The sequence below is a fragment of the Musa acuminata genome, unplaced genomic scaffold, assembly GCF_036884655.1.
Source record: "Musa acuminata AAA Group cultivar baxijiao unplaced genomic scaffold, Cavendish_Baxijiao_AAA HiC_scaffold_1138, whole genome shotgun sequence".
In the NCBI taxonomy this organism is placed as follows: Eukaryota; Viridiplantae; Streptophyta; class Magnoliopsida; order Zingiberales; family Musaceae; genus Musa; species Musa acuminata.
In genome coordinates this window covers 619,215-626,242 of record NW_027021350.1, presented here as the reverse complement: position 1 = coordinate 626,242, position 7,028 = coordinate 619,215, and the positions used below count along the sequence as shown (strand labels likewise).

At 34.4% G+C, this 7,028-nt stretch overlaps 1 pseudogene; it reads right to left on the bottom strand.

The window, feature by feature from the left end:
- Positions 1-4,326: 4,326 nt before the first annotated feature.
- LOC103999684 (large ribosomal subunit protein uL10-like) lies at positions 4,327-7,028 on the bottom strand (annotated as a pseudogene).

Sequence of the window (7,028 nt, the reverse complement as noted above, 5' to 3'; positions counted from 1 at the left end):
GACGGAGATCTTTGGTGCGTCCTTCTTATTTAACGACCATCAACACGTGGAGGTGTGGCGCTGCGCGTCGCCGTACGCTTTGGCATCCCAATGACGGACTCGTGGCCGTATTCGACGGGCTTTGCCGACGCTTTGTCGTTGGCCGACACGTGGAGCCCAGACGTGGGTCCCGACGTACTGATGGCGGATTACGCCCAATCAACATTGTTTTAGAAAAATGAGAGAGGAGAGAGATTGGGGGGAAAAAATATTTTGCGGAGATTTTTTTTTTCTATAAATTGATCCGAATCAGTCCAATTATAATAATTTTTATACAATATTTGCATTACTGAAAACTATAACTTAATATAATAAATACTATATGATAATATTTTTTATAAAATTTATATAAAAAATATTATGTTACGATGTTTTTAAACCGATATTTTTTGGATGTTATTGAAAACATTATAACATAGTGCTTTTTTTTAGGAATTCGTCCGGATTAAAATTCAGAAAGATTTCAATATAAAAGAAACATCATGTAAATTAGGATATGATTGTGTCTGAATTATCTAATATATCTTTAGATTTTGATTAAAAAATAGTATAATAAATGATTATCTAATACTTCAAATCTAATATAACATTTGAAGTGTGAAGCTTATTTTTGCACAACCAAACTGCTATAATTTAGAGAAATTTCATATGGTAATTGATGTATGTGAGTCACTGTCAATTCTTTTGAGATAGGAGAACTTTATACCAGCAATGTGTGGGGAAATATTCTTCGGACAACAAATCTATAAGGGAATCTCACACCTCCTTAAATTCCCCCCAATTTGTTAAGGCAAAGAAGGTGGATCAAAGTACAATTGGACACCTCAACATCTCTTTAGTAAAGATGGATTACAGGTGATGGATTGATTATTCTCCACTTGGCTTGTTTGAATCTGAGTTGGACAGAACAGTCCATCATGCGTATCATTGTGCAAACTTTTTTCATGTCACACTCACTAATCTCTTGAGATTATGTATCGCTGTGTCAAGCAGCAGTGGTTTAATCCTATATTAAAAGTGGATAAAGATAAAAAAAAAGATTAATTTATAAGGATAAGTCGGGTATGCTAATGTTAAATTGTACTTAATTATTTTCGATCGGTGGCTTAGACAAAAAAAATTATCAAAATCAATCTAGTATTAGATCGACAAAGCAAGAGGACGATATTATTGGATTAAATCTCAAATTAAATGACAATATTAAGCATAAGCATTTTGGATTGATAATTTAAACTCAATGAAATTAATATGAGATAACATTACTTTTACAATGTAGGCATGCATTGGAGTGCCTATACCTTAAATGAGATGAGAATTGTCCACATAGTAGGCATGCTTGTTTGGAAGGTGGTGGGTAGGATGAATGTTTCTGAATAATGCTGCTGCAAAGTGATGTGATTCTAAAGATCCACCAAACAGAAGCATAAGAAAATAAAAATATTTCTTAGTGGAGATGCATCAGAATATTCTTAGGTCAATGCTTGAAGCATGTATTTAATAGTGGAAATGCTTTCAGGTTGGAGTCGTAACAATGTTTCTCCATTCTGTCACCCTTCTCTGCTGATTTATTATTCTGATTCAAGCATCCTGATCTTTAGTAGCTCATATCATCTCTCTCTCTCTCTCATTCTGTCATATAAATCTGATTCACCTCTACTTTTGAAGCTTCCTATTAAGTGCAACTCAAAGCATCAAATCAAAGGTTTTGGATGCTTACAGTGTAGTCCTTTAAAGAACTCAAAGCACTATCAGCTGATTATTTTCTTGATTTATTTTGACCCACCAAAATATATTTCTTGAGTCTGTTATTCTACCAAATATGATCATCCTAAGCTTTGGCAAGTGTGTATATGTATGTATACATAAGCTCACCTCTATATATAATTTGGTTATATTTTTTCTTTTATGTCAACAAGTCTTTTGAGAGAGCTTATGCTTATAGTAAAAGAAAATTAGTTCATCTATTAATTTAAGTTGTCAAAGGACATTGATTTATTTACTATGAATTAAAGTACATTGTAGCACTCTTCCATACTGATTATTGCTAGTTATCATATATATATATATATATATATATATATATATATATATATATATATATATATATATATATATATATATATATATATAAAGAGAAATCATATTAAACATGTTGACACTTCGATTAATACCCTCCAACATCAAACATAACAATCAATTAAAGGGCTCCCTTTGGGTATAAACTCATAGTTTAACCATGTGATTAACATTTATGACGAATTTAACTTTCCCTTTAATCAATCAACAAAAAAAAAGATATAATAGAATACCATATAAAATAAATATTAAAAAATTAAAATCAAGAAATAAAAAAGTTGTTTTCATGATTTGAAATCATTTAGGTCATAAAAAAATAATTATATCGATATATCGACACCCATCCTTCTCGATCTTGGAATTAATTCAAAGGTTAAATGATATGGTGGTAAAAATAATAATAATATAGATTTAAAATTTTAATTTTATAGTTCTTTTCCTTTTTAATGCCTTTTTGTACAAACCATACAATTTAGGTGACAACAATTGAATTCTTTCCTTGGAAAAAAAATGCTGGTAGAAGTAATGGCTGATGGTACTAAGTTCATTAAAGTATGGCATGAAGAGGGCCATAAATTTGGGACAGGTCAGATCTAAAGCTTGGGTCAAATTGCCACCGAGAAAATCTACTCCAAGATATCCAAGAATCTATGTTTCCATTCAACATTATAGCCCTATTTAATTTGAGGTACCATAATTTTGATGGCATGTCTCAAAATACTAAATGCATTGCTATTAAGTCCATTTATATCTGTATAATATAATTCATATATTCTCAACCTCTTTCTCCCACTTTCGATGTGACATTGACTTATAAAATAATTAAATTATATATATATATATATATATATCCTTTTACAAAATAGGTGTCAAAAGTTATTGCATGACTTAGACAAAACAAATGAAGTTTTTAACCTATCATTATTTGTCCAAAAAAAAAAAAGATTAGTACTCATTATGATGAAATTATTAGGTATTTTATTTATTGTTAAATGATAATTATATTAGATTAGAATTTATGGAGAACCCTTGATTATCCTTCACTTAAATAAAATAAATTTTTTTATAGGTATTTTACCTTAAAAAAAATCTTTACTATTGAATTTTTACTAATGACATCCCTAATTGGTTATTACTTAGGAGAATCTTTTATTTATCACTTTGACGAAGATATCTCTTTGTTGCGACCCCCGACCCCCATCCCTAATCATCGACATATTGTTGCTAGCACCACCATTGTCATCCTTCCTCAAAGTCGTGACGTTCATCCTTTCTCATCGTTTCTTTTCCCTCATTTCCTCCTTACTAAGGAGGAGAGTAAGAAAAAGATAAAGTGTGGACAATGAGAAGGATAAGTGGCAAGATGCCAAAAATGGGGATTGAGGCAGAGGAGATTAACAAATATATCATTAATTAAAAAGGTTTTTTAATTAATGATAGAGGTAGAGGGGATATCGTCGTGGTGGAAGAGTATTTTTATCAAAATATATCATTAATTAAAAAGGTTTTTTTTTATTAGGGTTTGAGTTTGAAAATTTTATATCCATTATAAGATTTACATATTAAATATATTTGATTTAGGTAGGGCAAACAATAATTTCGTTAGAAAACTTTGTTGAATAGAGAATAAAATAATTATCAAATAATTATCAAATAAAAGATTTACATATTAATTAAAATGTGGGAATATATCAAACATAATTATCAAATACATTTTGTTGAATAGAAAATAAAATAATTATCAAACATAATTACCTAGGGGTACCCTTTTTTTTATCACTTTAATGAAGATATCCCTTCGCCACCACTCTTGTCCTTAATCATCGACACATTGCTGTCAGCACCATTGTCGCCTCCGTTCTATCATGAGGCAGTGTTGCCTGTTCTTTCCCAACGTTTTGCCTCCGTTCTATCATGACGCAGTGTTGCCTGTTTCTTTCCCAACATTTTCTTTTCTTTTCTCCCTTCTTCTCTTTCCCAACATTTTTCTTTTCTTTTCCCAACATTGTAGAAAGGAATTTTCGTCAAAATGACAAAAACTATACCACCAGGTGGTCAAAAGACATTTTTATCAAAATATATTATTAGTTAAAAACCCAACAATATGAGCCCTTTTTTCTAAGGGGTTTGAGCTTAAAAAAATTGTATTAATTATAAGATTTACATGTTAAACATATTCAATTTAGAGAGAGCAAATAATAATTTAGCCTGTAAACTCGTTAAATGTGGCTTGGAAATTCTAATATAACAAACATAATTATCAAATTGTTTAAGAACTACATAAACAAAACTTTGAAAGGAATCCAAGCCAAACATGGAAAAGAGAAGAAAATATGGTAGAACAAACGAATGCCACTACCATTCATACTCTTTTGAATACAGTCGAAACTAAACCTAGAAAATCATAAGACAAGATCCTTGAGCTCCCTAGTCGAACAAGCTAAAGCCCATACCGTCATCGGATTCCTCAGCAGGCTCCTCTTTCTTTTCTTCCACAGGTACCGCTGCAGGTGCAGCAGCAGCCTCCGCTGCAACTACGGTAGCGACAACAGCAAACTTGCTTGGATCCTGCACCATTTGGAGAATTTAGAACACTGTACAAACTTGTAATGTCTTATTTGGTCAAAATCCAATGACTACAAGTATGCAATCTACCTTGAGGTACTCCTTAACTTTCTCAGCCTGTGGGAAGGTGTACTCTGTCGCAATTGCAACTGCTAGCACATTCTTGTATGCGTTGATGAACATATGGGGAGCTGCCGCAAGTGACGGGTAAGAAATGGCCAAAGACAGTGAAGTAACCATGGAAAGACCAGCTGCAAACTTTTCATTGAGGTCTTCCTCTGTGAGATCTAGCACCTCAGGACTGAAGACAGATCCATTATCATACACAGACAGAATAACAAGACCATACGAGAAAGGTCTTATCCCAAGCTTTGCAAGGAGAGCAGCCTCGGAAGAGCCCACTTTGTCACCCTTCCTGATCAGCTCGACGGGGGTAATGATTTCTACAGTACCTTTGTTAATTTTGGTTGGGATGTTGAGCACCTGATAGAAAGCAAAAGAGGTGGGCTTCAAGAAGAAACTACAGGAAATATTTTGTATGGCACACAAGGCATATATCTTATTAACCTGAAAGAAAGATGTCTGTGAAGGGTCCAATCCAGTGTTGCCAGGAGGGAGAACAACATCGATAGGCGCAACAAGGCCAACACGGGCAGGAGCTCCAACCTGAATATAAAGGAAAAGAGGATAATTGAAGAAAACTTCCAAGTTTTACCAACAGAAGATTTTCATCCATGAACCAGTCCATCGAACAAGATGAGCAGTAGATCAGTGCCAAAGATATCAGCAGAAGGAACGAAGGAGAGTACTATACTGTATAGACCTTAAAAATGATATCTCCAAGTAATCAGATAAATAGGATGCCCAGATCTTATAGAAAATCTTACTAATTACTTTTGCATGGACTATTTACATTTTCAAACTTTTTTTTTTTTTTCAGAAGTAAGGCATTCCCAAATTTGTTTCTCATATTGCAATAGAATGGCTTAGTTAGATACGCAAGAATATGATTGTCATATCATCAGTGACAATCTAACATTCAACCTAACTATGATGAGTTAGAAATTTGTAAAACTAATGTAGAAGCAAAATGGCAGGATCCATCAATTTCTTCTGGAGATTTACACATTATCTTGCTCCTCAATGCAAAGTTTCTACCACTTAATAAAGATGAATCATTTATCTAGTATGATCTGCAAGATTACACAAGAAAAACCTTGATAGACATATTTGACCATCATATTCTTTTGGGACATTACAAATCATTCCAACTCAGCCATTATACACCTTATTATGGCTTCTTAAGAAATGCAACATCACAAAGAACTTTTTGCATCAAAGATACTCCATAGTCAACATAACTAATCACAAATATATCAAACACTGGTGCATGTTGAATTATAATGAACATCTGGATGGAAACACTGTAAAGGCTTGAACATTGGCATGATTCCAGCATTTTTTATATTTGATCTCGTTTGCATTCCACAAATTCTAACATATATAACTTGAAACGAACCAAAGATATTTACGATGATAAAATTGTCATATTCGACAGGATCTTAAACAAGCAAAAGGCTAAAAGAACATGATAATAAAATCTCACTTGATCATATAAAACAGGCTAACTTTTTTCGGTACAAAGAAACCATTTTTGACCTCGAAACCAATCCGCTAGCAAGACAGGAAAGCATACCTTGTACTTGGCAACCTCCTCACTTACTTCCTTGAGATCTCCCTTGGTAAATCTCAGTCCCACATTTCCCTGAATCGGACGAATAATACAACCACATAAAGAACGTCATGAATGAGTGAGAGAAAGAGATATCGGGCACAAAGCCATGGCTTTTCCGGTAGAAAAGGGGGAAACGTACCACGAGGAGGGGGAGGAGGTTGAGGTAGTTCTTGTTGCGGGTCTTTCAGCGTGGATCTTGATGCAGCGGCGTATCAAAGTGTTCTTGCCCATGAGGACGATCGAGTCGCCGCGGAGGCCCTTGCGGATGTTCTGGAGCTGGTTGGAGCCAACATTGTCCGCGCCAGCGATGAGCACCTTGCTGTACTCGTCCAGCAGCGCGCACAGCTTCTTGTCGTACACCACCTTCTTCTCCGCCTTCGACAGCTTTACCGTCATCTTGCCTTGCTTTCTTCTATACGACCGGATCAGCAAAAGAAGGAGATAACAACACCGAAAGCAGAAGCAACAAAAGATCTCCTTTTGAGGACCAAAACGAGGCCAAAGCTTCGTCAAGGCTGACAGAGCCGGCAACCGTGTCTCTTTGACCTCTCGAGAAGAAGAGACGAGAATAAAAGAGAAAACCCTAAAACCTAGCAGCCAGCGAGTGAAACCC